General features: G+C 35.4%; 1 long non-coding RNA gene across 1 annotated transcript; it reads right to left on the reverse strand.

The window, feature by feature from the left end:
* Positions 1-2,715: 2,715 nt before the first annotated feature.
* Positions 2,716-3,785, reverse strand: LOC132050914 (uncharacterized). Its single transcript, XR_009413522.1, has 3 exons — positions 3,652-3,785; positions 3,245-3,397; positions 2,716-2,810 (listed from the first exon to the last, which is right to left on the reverse strand). It is a non-coding gene; the product is annotated as an uncharacterized LOC132050914 (long non-coding RNA).
* Positions 3,786-19,329: the final 15,544 nt, after the last annotated feature.

The following is a 19,329-nucleotide window of genomic DNA, read 5'->3' on the forward strand; positions in this document are numbered from 1 at the left end:
ATGGTTTGGTTTATATTTAGAACCGAGTCATAATAGATCTCTATAGTCTTGGATTATGATATTTGGAGAATTAACAATTGGAAGTCCATTTGATTCACTCGCTTGGCATCTAGGGAGGTTAAGGTAGATGAAATACATTTTGGTTTGATTTGTTTAACAAGTTTCAATTTTCCTCTAGTTTAGGTTCAATTTCAATTCTTCGTTGTTCGATGTGCCAATCGCTCGTTTTAGTGATATTTGTACAACTTATGAGTATGTGTGTTTGTTAATATGACAAGTGTCAGTGTTTGTAGTATGAGCTTAAAGGAAATAAGAGTTTGGTATTCAAATCATAAGCATAATGCACACAAGTCATAGGTGCTGCGTATTTACTCTTGGTGGTTGTCTTTTTGTTTTGTCTAAAAAAAGATGTTTAGTGCCTCCAGTTTCAAAATTGTCCTTGCTATAAAATGGTTACGACTTTTGATATTAAACCAAGTATTTTGCTTACTATTTAGCGAGTGGAAATTGATATTTGTTTAGGGAAAAGTATATAAGTGGTCTTAATAACGCAAGAATTATCCTAGGTTGGAGATGCCATGGGTTGCCTGATAAAATGTTGAATTGGATCAAAGTCATGTCTTGAATGAGTATATGCCTTGATTTGTTTTGTTTTAGAACTAATAGTCCGATGATGAGTAAATTATTCTTCTTTTCTTTTGAAAGATATGTCTTATTTTGAAAGATATGTGATGAGTTCACAATATGGTTGATGCCATGTTTAGACTCGTAATAATGCTTTGTGTTGCCGGTCCCCGTTTTATTAACCCGTGCATTATTTATAAATGTCTTGTTTATTATTCTTTGTAGTTTGAATATTGTGGATAAACTTCAACCATGTTTACTTTAAGTTTGTATGGATCCTTCATGTTGAGTAAAAAGTGTATATGTTGGAATCTTGCGGGCATAGTTTGTTAGCCTTTGTTGTTTTATTTCTTTGTGTCTTGTTGCAAGTATTTTCTGGTCACGTATATATTGTATATATATCCGTATACTTAATTAATACGTTGATAGGGAGGTTAGTAGATCGGTCATTATGGATCAAGCTTGAACCCTCCCCGGTGTTAGCCATGCCTGGGATTCATGAAATCCTTTGGAACTTGTGCAACATCGGGAAGATGGGGGCGAAAACTTTCCAATATTAACCTTCTATATATCCCTATGTGATGTGTATACATGAAGCATACTTGGATATACAATGTATATACATAATCTATTGAATTGTCTTAAGTTCGCATTTTATATATTTGACTTTTCATTGATTATATACTAATCCTTTTCCTCTCATTTTATGCATGACCATCGCATACGAGTCCAAGGGACTCATTTGCTTTCGCATTCGGTGTTGGGCTAAAAGCCCAACAAGATTCCCCTCGTGTCCGGCTTGTCCGAATGGAAAACGCAAAATGGAAATAAAAAGTTGGGCCGTGGCCCAATGACCAAAGCCCAACAGCAATTCGTGATAGTGGCCTTAGAAATGGGCCAAGTCATTTTGTTTTTCTTTCTCTTTCTCTACCTTATTTCATTGTTGTGTATTTTGGTTTGCCTTGTTTGACTAACACTTCATCTTATTTTTATTTTTTACCTATATTGGATGAATTATAGGAGAAATAGTATGGATAATTTTAGAAATAATGGGTAGTTAATTCAAAGGGAAAATCAATAATTAATTCCATAAGCTTCATTCTTTTCATTTATGTTAAGACTAGTTATGACGTTTGATATGTAGGATAATTAATTTGCAAATAGTATAATTACATATACTTATGAGTTAATGGAATCATTTTTTTTTAAATACTTTAAGATTTCAAATGCTATTAATATACAAATATATATTCAAGAATATTTACAAATAATTTCTTCAAGATTTATCAAACTATATTTTTAGCCGAATACAACCAAATAAAGTTTGAGGAAGGTAACTCATTACCCCTTTTTGCATTTTATTTAATAAGTCTAGATTTTCTACATTACTGAATTCATATAACATAATTTTATTTCAAATTTTAAAACCTGCTAAGCTTTCTTTCAAGTTTTCTATTTATATGCAAGCCACTGCATTTTGCAAACTTTAATTTAAATGGCATTATTATTCAAAACTTTAGCAATATTTATAAGTTTTATTTTAAATGGCATTTGAAATTTCCTTTATGCAAGATTAATATATTTGATACAAGCTTTATTCTAAGTAGCATTTTAAAGCCCTAACAATATTTATGAAATATTATTTAAATGGCATCATTATATTCTTCCCTTAAAGTCTTAATAACTTTTATAAGTCCTATTAGCCTTTAAAGTTCTTTTCATAAATTACTATTTTCTTCAAGTTTTATTTTAGCTAATATTATTTTCCTTTAAACTTTAGTGATATTTGTAAGCTATTTTCTTAAAATTTAAGCATTATATTTAATCTTAATTAATTAACCTAAGTTTGGTCGGTAACCGTAGTTAACGGATCTTAAAGGATGCCTAACCCCTTCCCTTTAGGATAATTAGAACCCTTACCTAGAATTGAAAATTAAGCAGACCATTAACGGAGGTTTAGTTAGCTTTACCTTAGTTAATAATTAGGTGCCCTAATTCACCTTAAAATTAATTAGGTGGCGACTCCTAAAATAAAGCAAACTAGGAATCTCCAATATGTTGTACCTAATTTAACCCGTTAAAATGGGGTATAACATGGTGTTCCGACAGAATGACATAATGGAATACGCATAAAATCCCATTGCTCCTTCCGAGGGCATGGACCAAATTGAAGCACATCTTGGATCCTGCAAAACATAACAGTAGTCTCACCAGATAAGCTTTCTGAAATAACTTGATGGGATTGAATAAAATGTCGTAATGTTTCATTGCAATCAATGAGAGGACTGTTATCATGTTCCTCAATGTAACTGCATTGCAATAGAAGAATATTCATGAGAAAATAAACTTCATTGCAAATAAACAGCTCTTTCCAACAGAAATTGTGCAAAAACAGAATGATTTATTCCATTTTCATCGAATGCATGACTTTCAAATGAACAAAAAAGACCCTCTGTGCTCTAATGAGATTAGTAAATCAACATGAAATGGAATTGATTGATTATAAGAAGTCAAATATATAAAAATAAAGAAGTTATATTGGCACCTTATGACATCCTGCTTGAACCAGATAATTTAAAAGAAGAAGTAGTCAGTTTCTTCAAAGAGGCTGTAAATTTACCATAAATAACAAATGGAATTTAGCCATCATTCCAATTTTTTGTTTAGATTCTGATGCTCCGATGAAGCAAAATCAATGTTTTGTAGAGTGATTCCAGTAACGCCTTCTCAAAGATTCTTCATCTCCTTGTGTATATTCAGTTCCTTGCCGAAACTGGCAGCACAAAAGAAAAGAAGTTGAGAAGAGGAACAAAAGAACCTGGTATCCATCGATTTAAGTATTTACACAAAAACCACCAAAAACGCTAGCATTTACATAAAAACTCACCACTTACTCAATAGGTAAAGTGGTAAGAGAGGGCATTCATGTTCAGTTAAACGAATAACTAAAAATTGTATAAACCCATTTTTACAATCTTTAGAGTCTAAATATTGGAAAGTTTAAAACTTGGGAAAGGATTCTCTCACCAGTGTTATGGATCAAGGCTTGTAAAATTGGCTTGAGTTCTCAGAATAGAACGGTTCATCACTGCAGATAATGAAGATGCTTGTGAGCTAAAAGCTAACGTTATTACTATATTTTATGGACACTTGATAGTAAAGGTAATACTGGAAATTAAAATATCTATACTTCAAATTGACATAAAAAAATAATAACAAATTCGGCACTCACCATATAGACGAACAAATTAGAGTCTATTATTTCATTTGGCACCTCTCAGCCACAACTGTGAAAAACTTTGAAATTCAACATTTTTTTTTCCAGCATAGTTATCCTCCTTATATAATTAAAAAAAATAAAAAAATAGAAAGAGGAATAAAAGAAGTAAACTCAAGTAATTGATTGGAATAGACCCATATGTGAACTTCGAAATGCTCAGTCAGTGAGAACTCTACATAACCAATGTCCTTTCATATTAGGAGGAGGATTGACAAAAATCCCAAGAATAATTGTTCATCTAAAAATGGTTTAAAAATACCTGATTTGAATTAATAGTACGGCCTCTAACACCTTTATATATTTCTCCCATGGTGATTTCTTCTTTGGCTTGAATGCAACTGGGTTTGCGGTTTTCATTTGATACGGGGTATTGGGGTGAATTTTTCTCCTTTGTTTATTTTAATCTCTGTTTTTATGCCATTGTAACTGAGAATTTGATTTGAAATGGTTTGCATAGGATTTCGATACCCTTTGCATTTTATTATAAGGGATGAGAGCAGGTGTAACTGAATCCTATCTTTTTGCATTTAGTAATTTTTTTTTTTTTTTTTTTTTTTTTTGTGTGTGTGGGGAAAAAAAAGTGGAGAAAAACGATCTGTTTAAAAAACGATTAATGAGACGTGGGAGTGTATGTATTGGGAAGTTGGTTATCCATTATCTTTTAATTTAAAATCAAATACTGTGATTTAGTTGGTTACTCAGTTTTCAGATTTACACGTTTTTGAATAAATTTAAATACTCCCGATTTTGCATTTTTTTATATTTTGTATTTTTAGTTTGGAATTTCTTGGACTTACACATTTTTTTTTAAATAGGAATTTTCTGGTGGTGACACTTGTCATCACCACATGCTTTTGCTTCTCCTATTATATATAGATAGATATAGATATAGATTATTTTTATAATATTTCACCTATTTTATTTTTGGAAAAGTAAAAAAAACCCACCATTATTTTTGTAGTCCTTTTTGACTTTTAATTATTTTCCTAATATTTAGATTTTTAAAATTAATTTGAAATTTTGGCTATCAAAAACTTTCCTTATTTAAACTAAATAACATACTTAATATATTTGTAAAAGAAAACTAAAACCAAAAACCACATGAGGAAAATTACGTGCACTTAGGACTCCTCTATAGGTTTAGGAGTTTGTCATCTACCATAGAATTCTCCAAATTACTTTAGAAATCTGCCATCAAGTTACCAAGAATCTCGATTTTTTATTCTTCCAGGTACAAATCAATTGCAACAGGAAATCAAAGGAGTTCAGGTTGCTAAACTTTTGAAGGTTTAAGGCTTGGTTAGCTTTATAATTGTTAGTTCCATATTGTGATTAATTTCTTTAGCTTTTTGTTGAATAGGATGTCCAGTGCTTTCTTCTTTTTCTCTTCATTATTTTTATTTCTAATTAGGAACTCTATATGTCTATCTAACTTGCTGTTATATACGTATTAAATTCTAACATGATATGTTGATCGACTTTTTCTATCGGCAAAGTTCATACATGATTGAAATAAGTTTAGGGTAATTTTAAACTTTATTTTGTCTTCGGGATAAGGCATCAATTTTTTTTTTTTTTTTTTTTTTAGGGTTTTAAAAAAAAAAACAAATTTTCAGATCTTTTAAATATTTCCTTTTTTTTTTGAAGAAAATTTAGTTTTTCATTTTTTTAAAAAAATTGACACGTTAGCGATTTTTTTTTTTTTAAAAAGAAGAAAACAAAATAAATATACGTGTGGCAAGGAGAGCGTATGTTACTCTCCCATATGAGAGTGGACATCAGCGTTTACGGGGATAATTATATCTTTTTAAAAAGATCTAGGGGGGTAATAGGACCTAAGAAAAGATAAAGTGTGTCGTAGCAACTTCGGGTATAGTTCAGGGGGCTAATGATGCCTTATCCCTTTTGTCTTTAGTAAACGTGTTCAAGATAAGGTTTTAGACTTGAATTTGTAAGAATCTAAGCAAAACTTTCGTACAAAATGTCTATTTAGCTTACTAATAGTTTTAATAAAATACAAATGAACGAAAAAGATTTTTATGGACGTAGGTTATAAAGAACGGATTTCATCATCATATTGAAAAGATGTCTATAAATATCAATCTCTTTTGTAATATTCGTGCTCAAAAAAGTTGAGTTTTTTTTTTTTTTTTTTTTTTTTTTTTTAATTTATTATAGAATCTTGACATATCAAGAGCTATAGAGTCTAATTTTGACCTTTTTTGTGGTGATTTTAGATTCAAATTTACCCAATGCAACTTATCCCATTTGTTTAAAATCATTTCAAATTAAATATGATAATGTTGAGCAAAGTAAGATATTTGCATATGAAAATGTGCTTTTTAACGGTGTTTAAACATAATAAACAACTACTCCCTTTGACCCAATTTATGTGGCACTTTTAACTTTTCGAGAGTCAATTTGACTAAACTTTGAAACTAAATTGGATTAGATTAACTTGATATTTTAACATTAAAAATTATATATTTGAAAACTAAATGAAAAGTACTATAAATTGCAACTTTTCTCATATCAATTTGGTGAAAAAATACATCTTAAAATGATGGTCAAAATTTGAGTCCGGAACCAAATGACTCAATAAAAGACACATTGAACCAAAATGCCCCAGAAAAAAAGAGAACAAAAGTACCTTTAACGCTGTAAAATACTGCGTTAAAGGACTTAACCGTAACTCTTGTACGGTTAAGTCCTTTAACGCAGATGATTTTCTTGCGCTAAAGGATATTGCCTTCCCCTTTAGCGCAGTATTTTACTGCGCTATAGGACCTATTTGTTTTGGTTAAACTCTCTTTCTTTTACATTTTCATACTTTTTTACGTACTTTAGCCGTATATTAATCATGCTTTGAGACTCCGGAACTTCAATATTTTATATAGAACCCTACTTATTTTTGTGCGATTAATAAGGTAGGCTCAATACATTAAGGATACGCAAAATTTCGGATTATCGTTTTAATAGTTGAACAGTGCTCGAACTGGACTTCGCTAAAATATTCTAGAAAAAGTGAATAATTCTCATGGACAAACGGGACCGTAGTTTAAAGGAAATTAATCCCTAATCACTTTTTTCCATCTACTTTATTTTCCTTTAAATTTCCTAATCTTTTTCTTTATTTTCTTTTTCCTCTTCCACTTTTTATATGTAGACTCTTTCACATTTCTATTTTACTTTTTCTCATTTCCTCCTCCATATTTTGGTTTTTTCATATATATACTCCCACCAACACTCCCTCGTTTTTTCAGTGGGCCAGTGTCCCCTATCAAAATTTCTTCTCCATCTTTTTCAATTTATGTACCACTATTTGACTTGACTCAGAGTTTAAAAAAAAAAAGGAAGAATAGAGAATACCTAGGAGCGCGAGATAACTCTCTCTAAGGAACTCGGCAAAATAGCCCCGTAACTTCGGAGAAGGTGTGCCTCCTCACAAAGGGGGTCGCAGTGACCAGGCCCAAACGATTGTTTAGCAAAAACACACGTCCAGCCGTTTTGTTGTTTGGAATCCTTTTTTAAAAAGAAGAAGTTACTGGTCGAGCAAGATATAGGAGTAGTAGATCATATTCGATGGAAAAAAAAAAAGAATGATTAAGACTTTTGATATTTATGGTCCAAAACAAGTCTTTGTGTGACGGTAAATCATCTTATAAAGTTAAATTATTTCTAAATATACAAATATGAAATTAGTTTTGGACAGCCGGATCAATTTTAATATATCTTCCTTTCCATCTTTCATAAGATCGTCAAGAGTACCCATTTTTTCCATGTATACTTATCCATTAATACATTTCCCTTAGACCTTGGACGTATCACCGGCTGAATTTGGATCACATTTCAGTGGAATGCAAAGCAGGTTTTTTCTCTACTTCCTTTTCACTAATATGTTGATCTTACTGTTCTATCCATATTACTCAAGGTCCTGTTTTATAGGTAGGAGTATTATATATGTGAGAAAAGGCGGAGTCAAGATTTGAAGTTTATGAGTTCTAAACTTGTTACCGAACTCATAGCTTGTTTTAGTTATTGAGTTCGGAGTAAAATATTGATACATATTTCAATGAATTTCCCAAAACAAATACAAGGTCTAAGCAAAAGCTATTGGGTTCGGCCAAACCTGAATATGAGCGTGGGTGTATATACGTTTTAGTATTAGTGTTCAATTATCGCATTGTCTCCTATGCTTTGATGTGTATTACTATTTTTTTCTACATTTATTGTGTATCTTGCTATTTTGATGTCTCCTTTCTTATAATCTTGCGTCGGTTATTTTTCTTTTGAGCCGAGGGTCTTTTGGAAACTGTCTCTCTACCCCATAAAGGTAGGGATAAGGTCTGTATACATCCTAACCCTCCCAAGACCCCAGTTGTGGGATTACACTGGATATGTTGTTGTTGTGTTGTAATATGTGAGTCATGGGGTTCAAAGTTAAAAGCTTTCTTGCTATCTATTTGAGACTTACTTTGGGGCTAGAGGAAAAGATACAAATATTTGGCAGGCATCATTGACAAGTGTGAAATGAAGTTCATTCCCTGGAAGAGACAATACTGGTCTTTTGGCGGTAGATTGAGATTAATCAATAACGTTCTTGACGGGATGTTGAAAACTTGTCTAATTCTAATATCATTGATTCCTATTTCTACTGAAGTTGAGAAGAGGATAAGTAGGCTAACCAGTTCCTATTGCAAGGAAATGCCACTAACAAAAAGTTGCATCTGGTCAATTGGCATAAAGTTTGTAGAAGTAAAGAAAGGGGTGGTGTTGGGATAAGGGATTTGAGAATTCAGAACAAATGCTTGTTATACAAGTGGCTTTGGAGGTTGAATAATGACAAGAATGCCTTATGGAAATTGATATTATTTCAAAATATAGGTTTATAGCTCTTATTAATATAGATGCTTTCAGAAATTGTTGTTTTGGAATACTAGGTCTGTTGCTGCTGATATGTCAGACTTTCTGGATTTTTTAGAGTCTTTTGTCATGTAATCTGAGACAAGTCCAAATTTTGTAACCTTTTCAATACCATCTTGGTACTGATTACTGATGAAAAACTGTTAAATCGAAAAAAAAAAAAAAAAAAGGCCAAACCCATCGGCGCCCCCCGTGGTCGTCAAGATTTTTCACCTAGACACCTACACTTAGGGTTGTTCCTATTGAACACTCAACCTATTCAAAAACTGTCCTATTGGACACTTTTTGACAATGAGCAAAAAAATAAGGAGAGTGTAATACACCCGCCAATGACGTGGCAAAGTAGCCAATTAATTGATTACATGTGGCATTTTGGCTCATAAATTATTTATCGGAAAAAACATTATTTAAACCAATTTAACTAATAATAAAGGAAAATAAAAAAACAATTTCCTAGAAAACCCATTCCATCGACAGAAACCCCTCCCTAACGGAAAACATGGAGCTTCGCCCCCCCCCCCCCCCCCCCCCCAGGAAAAGTTGCAAGGGAGGGAGGGAGGGAGAGTGGCGGCAATGGTGGATCCGTACTTTTTCCGGCGAGCAAGGTGGTGAAAATGGTGGTTGAAAAGAAACCACAACCTATTGTTTTTAGATCCGTTATTACCTCTTTCATTAGTTCGTCCCACTCATAAATCGAAGGAACAACTATTATTTTTAGATCCGTTAGTTCTAATTTTGGATAAGACGTGTTTTAAGAAGGGGAGGGAGGGAGGGAGAGAGAGAGTGACGGCAATGGCGGATCTGTACTTTTTCCGGCGAGCAAGGTGGTGAAAATGGTGGTTGAAAAACCACAACCTACAATTGGGAATGAGGTTAACTATTATTAATACTAATCCCACTAAGCGAACCAATTTTTTTTTTTTTTGAAATATCAACTCATCATTAGTAGATCAGAAGTTTCCAAAATGTTTCCACAAGTTTGCGAATTCACTATCAACAAAAAGATTATGCATAGTTTCTTCTTTGCAACAAGAGAAACTAGAAGGTCCAATCACCCCAAATTTATAAAGTTTCTCATCATAGGTACTAATGCACAATTTATATTCAATGTCGGAGAAGACGTTCAATGTCGGAGAAGACGACTGCCATCTTCCAAAGATAGCTTTTTTGTTTTATTTATTTATTTATTTATTATAAAGTTATATATCAATGAAAGAGAAAAGATGAAATTTTTGCCAAAAAAAATTATATATATTATTATTTGAGCCATTAACGCGCCAAAGGAAAGTGAGCTACATTTTTTTTGCCATGTCAGCATTTTTTGTCCAATAGGACAGTTTTTTATTAGGTTGAGTGTTCAATAGGAACAACCTTGAGTTTAGGTGTCTAGGTGAAAGATCTTGACGACCACGGGGGCCGCCGATGAGTTTGGCCAAAAAAAAAAAAAAGAAGAAGATTTTTGGCATTGGTCAAATTGCATCAGTGTTTTGTGCAATTGGGCAATTCTAATCATTTTTTAAGCTTATAGGTATTTGAATTTTGGTAGCTGAGTATGAAATGTCAAAGTGTGCTTTGAATCAGGTATTTCTCTCATTGCCATAGAACTCATAGATGTCTTATTTGTTCCTCTTTTTGCCTTTATACTCCGACAATTATTTTGGTTTCTTGTTATTGTCTATTAAACTTCATTGCATATAAAAGTAAGTATCAGCAGTATCCGTTACTCCTCTACTTCTTCGTCAATGGTAGAATTTCTGAGTACATGCTTAATGATACCTCTCAAGGTCTGTCTTCGAATAGTTTTAGAAATTAGCAGAGCAAGCCACAAGGATAGGGAGTTTAAAATTGATGCAAGCCCACTTGCCTTAAGGCCATTTACAAGGAGCCAAGCCTGGGAACTACAACACTTGCAAAGCCTATTCATGAAGCGGGAGGCTCTTGAGTATATTTTTTATGAGCACCTTGGATCCCAAGTCCATTTGTTGATGAAGATTGCTTGGGGAGAAGAAGAGGAAATGGAAGTCACCACATTGGCTAAAAGATGAAGAGTTGGCTATTCTTGCAAAGGAGATTTCAAGATTTTGAAGAAATAGCCAAATAAGACCTTGTCTCATTAAGGGTGTTTATGTCATTTTGCTATCTTTTATTTCTAGCAGAGTATAAATAGTTCTCTTCTTCTTCATGGAAGACTTAGATTATTTTGATGAGAGATATTGAAACTTGTAAACTCTAGAATTGAGTGTTTGAGAGCTTGTTGAAGCTTTTGGTTGTTTGAATTGTTGAGAAGGTGGTTAATTGGGAAATCAATCCCTTTTGGTCTCCTTAAGAGTTTGGTGTTTTTGAGTAATCTAATTGAAGGTCTTAACCTTTTATGGTTATGGTTGTCTTTTAGTCTTATTCAATTGTGTCAATCTATTCTATCTTTAATTTCTTGTCTTTCCTTTTTATTATTATATCAATTGGTATCAGAGCTTGGATTAGATTTGTTCTATCAAATCTAGCCTAGGGTTTGTTACTATAAAAAAAAATCGAAAATCCTAGAAAACCCCAATTTTTTTGTTTGTTTGTTTTGTTGTTTTGTTATTAGATTCTGGTTCCTTAGTACGTTAGGGTTTCAAATCCGAAGTTTCGAGTCATTCCAAGTTATTTTGAGATTTTCACCATTGTTGAGTTGAAGAACTTGAAGTGGGTCTTGTTGATTTGGGTGAAATTAGGACTTGAAACTTATTGGGCTTTGTTCTACAAGTCTTGGGGAGTCTAAATCTGAAAATTGAAGGAAAAACAAGTTGATTTGAAGGTAGTTGAAAATTTGAAATTGTTGGTGTTCTTGAAGACCTTCAAATCTTCATGAGGAAGAAGACTCTCCAAAGGGGCATTTAATCTAAAATTTTCAAGTCAGGATTTGGGGAAAAGTGTTTTTCTACCTCAAAAGGGCAAATACGAGGTTGTGTGGGCCCAGGAACATCATCAAATCCAAGAAAATCGGTCCAAATTTTGAGAAGATCGAGTTCAACACGAAAATCACTGAAGCTGGAAACATTGTAAATTACGGACCGTAATCTGGGGTCGTAAACTTAGATCTTAAAATTGGGAGGATTACGGTAGCTCACCGGAATTTGGCAACCTCATTAAATATGGACGTAAACCCAAAATATGGACGTATTCCACAATGCGTATAAAAGGACCGTATTCCCCAAAAGTATAAAGGGACCAAGGATTGGAGCATTCGGTCGTAAAAGGCAAGGAAAAAGACATCATTAAATACGGACCGTATCGTAATTTTGTCAAGCAAACCGTACGAAGTGTCCAAATTTCATTTCATCCCACTTTCATTTCTCAAAAATTTCGATCCTTAGTTGGGCATCCCTACCTAAATAAAGAAAAAGACTCGAAATACGGACCGTAAACCACAATACGGATCGTATTTTGTCAAGCTTAAACCGTATACTCAAGGTATCTTTTCAAGTCCAAATTTCATTTCATCCTATTTCCATTTCTCAAAAATTTCTTGATCCTTAGTTGTTGGTCTTGTGTCCCTAGTCCTTTGGTACCTTGGATCAATGGGACTTTGTTTTTAAGAACCACGTTTGTTTGTTTTGTTATCACATAACACTAGGCACGGAAATTTGATTTATTTCTCGATTTTAGCATTTCGTTTTCTTTGGTGTCTCAACTAGTAGCCATCAAAGTCCTTCACACATGATCACACCCGGAACCTTTCACCAAATGTACAACTCCACTCCCCAAACCACTCCTCAAAATGTAACCATCCACAATCCCATTGTTACCCACCCAAATAACATTCCGATAGGTCTACGAAATGACCCATTACTACAAGGAACACCCCTAAATGATCCACACCCAAATAACCCTTTACCAATCCACAACCTTCCACTTAACCAACAAAATTGGGATGATCGTTCAAATCATGAGGATGAGATAGAAGAGGCGATACATGAACGGTATAGGAACCAAGGGATAGGCCAATGAGGCCAAGCACAAGGTGCATACCGGGGTAGAGGTGGAAGGCATGGCCATCAACCTCACATAGGTAGGCGAGGCGGGTACCAAGATTGTGAAGGGTACCAAGGGCGAGAGCGCCAAGGTTATGATTTTGATGGAGAATATAAGGAACATTATGGCTATGGGGGAAGACGGGACAAGAGCCTCCATTCTATTAAGATGACCCTCCCAACTTTCAAGGGAGCTTGTGATCCCGATGCATTTCTTGAATGGGTTAAGCAACGTGACAGATATTCGAGACAAATAAGATGTCCGAAGTGAAAAGGCTACTACGCCATTGCTCAATTTGAGGGTTATGCTTCAACATGGTGGGAGATTCAATCGAGGGCTCGTAGAATTATTGAATTGCCAATGCCACCCACTTGGGGTGATCTTAAAGAAATCATGCGGAACAAGTATGTCACCGAGCATTACAAGTAAGAACAACTTAATATGGTGTATACCTTGAGACAAGACAAGCAAGTGTGGAAGAATACTTCCATGAATTCCAACTTGTCAAGATGAGGATCGATTTCCAAAAACAAGCGGTGCAAAAAATGACTCGGTTTCGGGCCGGATTGAATAGTGACATCACCTCCTAAATGAGGCTTCATAACTATAGGAACATTCAAGAAACGCTTGAAGCGGCTATTGAAGTCAAAAATGGTCTCAAAGTTGACAAAACCAACAAATCAAAGGGCTATGTGAGCTCATAGAACAAGAACAAGGAAAGGGGAACTTTGTCCTCTTTCTCCAATTGGCAAAAGAACAAAGGTTCCATGCATGACACCAAAAAGCCTATTGAAAAAAGTGTTCTAGTTGAGAAGCCAAGTGACAAGCAACCTCAAAAGTATGCTACAAAAGAAGGAGGTACAAAAACTCCTATCCAATGCTTTAAGTGTCATGGTTTTGGTCATAGAGCGAGTGAGTGCCCAAATCGGAGAGCATTCTATGTGAGAGAAACTTATAGTGATGATGAGGGAGAATGTGAGGATGGTGTTGAAGATCTTGATCATGAAAATGAGGGACATGAGAGTGAAGGGGATGGTGTTGAGGGTGATGATGAGCCTATTGTACCTCTCTATGTAGTGCGAAGAACCATGATAAGCAAAGCAATAGATGACCCAAGTCAACGGGAAAATCTCTTCCACTCCAAGTGTATCATTAACCAAAACACTAGCATCATGATCATTGATAGTGGGAGTTGTGCCAATGTTGCTAGTACCACCCTTGTTGATTTCTTGAAACTTCCCATCACCCAACGTGAAAATCCTTACAAACTTCAATAGCTTAATGAATGTGACGAATTGAAGGTGACTCGGCAAGCTATCATTAAATTCACGGTTGGGAAGTATCATGATGAGGTGTTATGTGATGTTGTGCCTATGCAAGCGTGTCATCTTCTACTTGCCCATCAACCATAATGGGAGGACTAACCAATACACCCTTGTCCACAATGGTGTCAAACATGTCTTGAATCCCATGACACGCTCCCAAGTGGGTGAGATCTATAACAAAATGAGAGAGTTGAAGTAGATGGGTCATAGTGCATTACAAAAGAAGAATGTGGGGGAAGAGGGTGTAGAGGAGAGTAGTTCTCAAGGGGAGAGTGGAAAGAAAGGAGAGCTTAGAGGAAAAGCCAAGGTGTCTCTTTTGGCGAATTGTGGGGAAATTAGGGAGGAATTGGAGGAGCGTCAACCGGTGATTCTCCTCATGCATAGGGACTATGCATTGCACACTAATGAACTAACCCCTTCTTTTCCTAGTTCTATTTTTTCTCTCTTGCAGGAATTTGAGGATGTGTTCCCAACGGAACTCCCAAAAGGCTTACCACCCTTGAGGGGAATTGAACACCAAATTGACTCTGTCCCGGGGTCTCAATTGCCAAGAAAACCTACTTATAGAGCCAACCCGGATAACACTAAGGAGCTTCAAAGGCAAGTGGATGAGCTCCTTGAAAAGGGAGTTGTGCGAGAAAGTATAAGCCCATATCTCGTGCCCGTGATTTTGGTGCCAAAGAAAGATGGATCATGGCGCATGTGTGTTGATTGTCGTGCCATCAACAAGATAACGGTAAAGTATTGTCATCCCATACCTCGTCTTGATGATATGCTTGATGAGTTGAATGGTTCATGCATATTCTCTAAGATAGATCTTAGGAACGAGTATCATCAAATCCGGATGAATCCCGGAGATGAGTGAAAAACAACATTCAAGATCAAGTTTGGTCTATATGAATGGATGGTGATGCCTTTTGGCCTCACTAACGCTCCTAGTACTTTCATGCATTTGATGAATCATGTGATGAAACCTTTTATTGGAAAATTCGTGGTTGTTTACTTTGATGATATTTTGGTGTATAGTAAAACCATGGATGAGCATGTTGTTCATTTGAAATGTGTATTTGAAGTGCTTAGACAAGAACAACTTTATGCCAATGTTGATAAATGTTCCTTTCGTGTGGATGAAGTTGTTTTCTTGGGATTTGTTGTGAGCTCAAGTGGGGTTGAGGTTGATGAATCCAAAATAGAAGCCATAAGAAATTGGCCCACTCCAAAATCCATTGGAGATGTAAGAAGCTTTCATGGCTTGGCTAGTTTCTATAGGCGTTTTGTTAAAAGATTTAGTACCATAGCCGCTCCTTTGACCGAGGTAATCCGAAAGGACAAACCTTTTTCTTCGGGTGTGGAGCAAGCTAATGCCTTCGAAACTTTAAAACAAATGCTTAGCTCCGCACCATTATTGCAATTACCTGGCTTTGACAAAATATTTGAGATTGAATGTGATGCAAGCAAAGTGGGTATTGGAGCCGTTTTAATGCAAGACCAAAAGCCCATAGCCTATTTTAGTGAAAAACTCAAGGGAGCGACTTTGAATTATACTACCTATGATCTTGAGTTGTATGCCTTAGTTCGTGCTTTGGGAAATTAGCAACACTACTTGTGGCCTAAAGAGTTTGTGATTCGGACCGATCATGAGTCCTTAAAGCATCTTAAAGCCCAAGGTAAGTTGAACAAAAGGCATGCCAAATGGGTTGAATTTCTTGAATCCTTCCCTTATGTAATCCAATACAAAAAGGGAAAGGATAACGTAGTGGTGGGTGCCTTATCAAGGAAACATGTTTTGATCAATACTTTGTCTTCCAAATTGATAAGTTTTGAGAGGTTGAAGACATTGTATCCCGAGGGCCCCATCTTTGCACAAATCTTTCTACAATGCGAAGAATTGGAAAAGGAAAGGTGGCTTAGGGTTAGATCTTCTACTCCTTATTCTAAGTTTGATGGTTTCTTGTTCAAGAACAAGCGACTTTGTGTGCCCATGAGATCTTGGAGGGAGTTATTTGTGAGGGAGGCACACAATGAGGGATTGATGGGACACTTTGGGATTGACAAGACAATAGGGATTCTTGAGGAGCAATTCTATTGGCCTCACATGCGACGGGATGTGGCTCGAATTTGTGGCCAATGCCTTGAATGCTGAAAAGCCAAATCTAGGCTCTAACCCCATGGCTTGTACACTCCCCTCCCCATCCCTCAACAACCTTGGTTTGACATTTCCATGGACTTTGTGATGTGATTGCCTAGGACAAAAAGGGGAAGAGATAACATCTTTGTTGTTGTTGATCTTTTTTTCGAAAATGGCCCATTTCATTGCTTGCCATAAGGTTGATGATGCTCCCCATATTGCTTCCTTGTTTGTTGAAAATGTGGTTAAATTGCATGGCATTCCCAAGACAATTATGAGCGATAGGGATCCCAAATTCCTTAGCCACTTTTGGAAAGAATTGTGGGGTAGGCTTGGAACGAAGTTGCTGTTTTCCACCTCTTGCCACCCACAAACCGATGGCCAAACCAAAGTTGTCAATAGGACTTTAGGTTCTATGCTTCGGGCCACTGTAAAAGGGAAGTTAGCCTCTTGGGAAGACCAATTGCCCTTAGTATAATTTGCATAAACAAAGTTATTCATAGCACTATTGGCATGTCACCCTTTGAGGTGTTGTATGGTTTTAACCCCCTTGGATCTAACTCCTTTGTCTCAAGATGTGGTATTGAGTATAGATGGTAACAAGAGAGCTGAAGCTATGAAAAAGATCCATGAAAAGACAAGGCTCCAACTTGAAAAGAAGAATCAAAAGGTGGCGAAGAGGGCAAACAAAGGGAGAAAAAGGGTGGTCCTTGAACCGGGAGATTGGGTGTGGGTGCACTTCCGAAAAGAAAGGTTCCCAAACAAGAGGAAGACAAAGTTAATGCCGCGTGGAGATGGTCCCTTTGAAGTCCTTGAGAGGCTTAATGATAATGCTTACAAAATTGATCTCCCTCCGGAATATCAAGTTCATAACACCTTCAACATTTGTGACCTATCTCCCATGGTAATGGAAAGTGATGAGCCATCAAATTTGAGGACAAATTCTCTTCAAGATGGGGAGAATGATGCAAGCCCACTTGCCTCAAGGCCATTTACAAGGAGCCAAGCCCGGAACTACAACACTTGCAAAGCCTATTCATGAAGCGAGAGGCTCTTGAGTATATTTTTTATGAGCACCTTGGATCCCAAGTCCATTTGTTGATGAAGATTGCTTGGGGAGAAGAAGAGGAAATGGAAGTCACCACATTGGCTAAAAGACAACCAGTTGGCTATTCTTGCAAAGGAGATTTCAAGATTTTAAAGAAAGAAGAATAGCCAAACAAGGCCCTTGTCTCATTAAGGGTGTTTATGTCATTTTGCTATCTTTTATTTCTAGCATAGTATAAATAGTTCTCTTCTTCTTCATGGAAGACTTAGATTATTTTGATGAGAGCTATTGAAACTTGTAAACTCTAGAATTGAGTGTTTGAGAGCTTGTTGAAGCTTTTGGTTGTTTGAATTGTTGAGCAGGTGGTTAATTGGAAAATCAATCCCTTTTGGTCTCCTTAACAGTTTGGTGTTTTTGAGTAATCTAATTGAAGGTCTTAACCTTTTATGGTTATGGTTGTCTTTTAGTCTTATTCAATTATGTCAATCTATTCTATCCTTAATTTCTTGTCTATTTCTTGTCTTTCCTTTTTATTATTACATCAAAAATACTACTTTGACTTAAGTATATAAAAGTGGTTGTAGAAAAATTAGCAAAGTCATTAGAAAAATTTAAATAAATTTGTGATTTTGAAAGTTGTGAAAGTTATATGAGACTAATCTTATTTGCAGAATGGTGTTAAATAGTAGTTTGGGACATCCCAATGATGAAAAGTGAGACTAATTAGTAGTAATTACAATATTATCACGATCTGACCAACCTTACCGTAATTTTGATGAATTTAAAGTACTTTCTTTTTGCGATTGACACTGTTTGGAGCATTAAAAATAGGATGCTTCTGGTCTCCAAACAAAAGATTATCTTTCTTTTTTTTTTTTAAATTATTTTTTATTACATCGGGGGTAGGGGAAGGGGAAATGGGGGAGGGGATTATAATGTCGGGATTCGAACCCTCACTAACAAGGTGAAAGTTTAGGTAGTCAACCAACTGAACTACTAGATCCCTACAAAGATTATCTTTTTCTATGGTTTGTTTATGCCTTTTTCCTTCTCTATCTTGTTTTTGCAAGTGCTTAACTTATAGAAAAATATCTCTTGATAAAATGTTCTTTTTAGCCTTGAAACTTCGTTCTGTATTTAGTTTTCCTACCACTCCTTCAACTGATATTATAGCTGTCTGACAGATTTCTTTATGAAAAAATATTATCCCATTTAAGAACGTGCAAAATTCCCTACAATGAATTATCACTTCCTTTACTTTATGTTTGCTTTATTATATATGTTCTCTTGGTTTTCTTCTTCTCAAAAAGGGGCAGCATATATATGCCTAATATGACATACATGTTACTAGAACAGGAAAGAAGGGATAAGATTGGTGATACTTCTTCAATATATGCACCCTTAACTTGTTTAATATGGTTGAACATAGAAGTAGCAACCTGGATATCTTATATCCGAATCCCGACTATAACAGTCAATATGAGCCCGTTTGCTCCATTTTTGGTGGCAATGGTGTCAAATATCTATGCTTGCCAGACAGTGGCGGAGCCAGGAATTTGGCAAAGGGTGTGCAAATTTTCTTTTCACTTGTGTTAAGAGTGTGCAAAATTAAATATATACTCATAATAGCTAATATTTAACCTATGTACACCGCATAAGTTTTTGACGAAGGGTGCGCACCTGACCACCCTTCGCCTAAGGTGGCTCCGCCCCTGTTGCTAGACATAGCATGTTATCAAATGTATATTAGTCGAGGTACGCACAAGTTGGCTCCAACACTATTGTGATTTAAAAAAATTGCATGCACTCTAACTTTTATAATATTGATTTTTAGTCTTCTTGTTGCTTACTAATTTTGCCGAATGTTTCAACTTAACCAGATTTTGAACATTGTACACAGTTGTCATTGGAATATAGACATGTACCAAAATACAATGGGTATGACACCACCTCCATCAACTTCTAGCGGCGAAGGAGTATATGCAGT

Source organism: Lycium ferocissimum, chromosome 3, assembly GCF_029784015.1.
Source record: "Lycium ferocissimum isolate CSIRO_LF1 chromosome 3, AGI_CSIRO_Lferr_CH_V1, whole genome shotgun sequence".
Taxonomy (NCBI): Eukaryota; Viridiplantae; Streptophyta; class Magnoliopsida; order Solanales; family Solanaceae; genus Lycium; species Lycium ferocissimum.